This window comes from Cyprinodon variegatus, unplaced genomic scaffold, assembly GCF_000732505.1.
Source record: "Cyprinodon variegatus isolate N-32 unplaced genomic scaffold, C_variegatus-1.0 Scaffold47, whole genome shotgun sequence".
Taxonomy (NCBI): domain Eukaryota; kingdom Metazoa; phylum Chordata; class Actinopteri; order Cyprinodontiformes; family Cyprinodontidae; genus Cyprinodon; species Cyprinodon variegatus.
In genome coordinates, this window is record NW_015150500.1 from 1,337,063 (window position 1) to 1,339,593 (window position 2,531).

A 2,531-nucleotide genomic window follows, 5' to 3' on the forward strand; every position below is an offset into this window, starting at 1 on the left:
AATATTCAAGTTATAAAAAAAAAAAATATTTTGATTACATTATTTAAACTTCCCAAAGAAAATTTTTCTTGGGCACAGACTCTAGCTGCTGTAGTCCAAACCATGCCTGTCCCTTTTACACAGAAAAAAACACTAGAATAATAACAAATAAATAAATTTAAATTACTTCTAAATTACGTAGTGTGCACATTAGTTAACTATGTAAAGATTCCACTTAACCTTATCTTCAGTGGTTAATTAATCACTTTGTTTATTTTGTTTTATTAATTTGTTTAAAACATTTAGCATTATGCACTTTTATGGGGTCAACTATTGTTTGTACTCATTATAATAAGTACAAAAGGAGCATATAAGAAAGCTATAGTTTTCACTTCCCGTTTTCACTTATCGCCCCCTTGTGGCCAAATTGATAAAAACGCCTGCTACAGTGCCCTCTAAAGTGAGTGCTTTTTTTTGTGTGTGCACGCCAATGGTTTTGTGTAACTCCAATTACACTAGAAGCAATTACAATGTTAGGAAGATCCTATTTCAATACTTAATAAATACATGTATCAAGTCTTTGCATTTATAGGTAGTATTTTAAAGTTATCCTTGCCGGTTAATAGTGGACCTGTTGCCTATTTTTGTTGTCTTTGGATGAGAGGCAGCCCAGGTTGGAGGTACATTAGTAGACACCGAAGAAACAGGACAGACGACACAGCCGGACCCACACAGACCAGGGTGTCAATTGAAGAGACCAAAAAGAATAAAAATGTTTTTAGGAACATGGAAGGATGCTATGGTACCTGAACCCCTGAGGAAGAACATCTTAGACAGGGATTCTAACCCAATGCTAAAAAATAGCTCCACCATGCATTTATTTAAAAAAAACAACTATCAGTGAGCTGCACGATGATGCAAGTTGGAAGAACTGCAACTCTGTCTTTGACTACATAGGATAGGGCTGAACTATTTTGAAAAAACTGAAGATTGCATACATTTTTTTCTTCATTCATTGGCACTAACCATAAGCATGTAAATGTTTCACTCCGGAGTTACAATGTTTTTATGACCTTGAAAGGTTTTTTGTCGAGAACTGATTGTTAGAAATATTCCTTATTATTTATTAAAAGGCTTGTTAAAACTCTGAAACACCTATGTTAAATCTAAAACATCTGTATACTTCCCCTTTAATTATTTTCTCCTACACACTATACACATAATATGATGCCATAAGTTATAAATTCCAATTCTTTGTTTAATTGCCAAAGGAGTCATATTAGCATAAACAGACATCCCCTTTTGTCAGGATAACACTGAGAAAAATAATGCAACCGTTTTTGGCATTTGCTTAATCATATTTAGTTTAACACAATAGTTTCATGTTAGCAGGGTAGGACATAAAACAACTGTGTTAAAGTAACTAAATATGATTAGGTAAATGCCAAAAGTGGTTGCATTATTATTTTTCAGTGAACAGTAATTGTCTTCACAGCATCAGTCACAAGATTAGGGGAAGAGAATGGGGATACATGGAGCAACCCAAATAAATATAATAACCTATATAGATGATAAATGTTATTTTAGAATAAAAAAAAATAAAATAAAATAATATTACCTGTAATAAATCCTCTCCTTCCATGTTCTGCAGCTGTTTCGCCCTTGTATGACTGGTGACCTGGTGCCATTGTCAAGCAAGAAATAGACACACCAGTTGATAGTCCATTACAGGGACAAACAACCATGCAATCACATAGTGCTAAAAGGAAACACTACACCATTTTGTTTCTTAATTTGTTTTATTTGAGGGGGTTTATCTGAAGGACATTCACATTTTCATCTCTGCAAGTTCTACATAAACTGTGTAGGAAAAAAAGTGCAGTAGTAGTATTAATAGCAATAACAACTATTATAAGATATGAAATTTGTGAAAAATCAACAAGTGGGACAATCATGAAGTGGAACAAAATTTTATTAAAAAAAATTAAATTAAACTCTTACCAATTAAAGAACTGAAGAGTGGGGCGTGCAATATGAAGCGACCCTTTCTCTTTCAGTGCAGCAAACTCTCTCCAAGTGTTCAGTGAGGATCTCTGAATGATCCAACGTCGACCTAAATGACTGCTGATGATAAATAGAATTCATGTGTCTAATCAAATCACTATAAATGCACCTGTTATGTGATAGTCTCAGTGGTCTTTTTAAAGAGCAGAGAGCATCATGAAGAACAAGGAGCAAACCAGGCAGGTCTGAGATACTGTTCTGGAGAAGTTTAAAGCTGGATTTAGGTTTAAAAAAAACCCAAAGAAACAAAGATTTCCCAAGCTCTCAACATATCAAGGAACACTGAGCAAGTGATTATATTGAAATGAAAAGAGTATCAGACAACTGCAAACAGAGATGATCAGAGATGCAGCCAAGAGGCCCATGATCATTCTAGATGAACTACAGAGATCTACAGCTGAGGTGGGACATGGTGGTGGCAGCATCATGGTTTGGGTCTGCTTTTCTTCAGCAGGGGCGGGAATCATGGTTAAAAAAAAAAAAAAAAT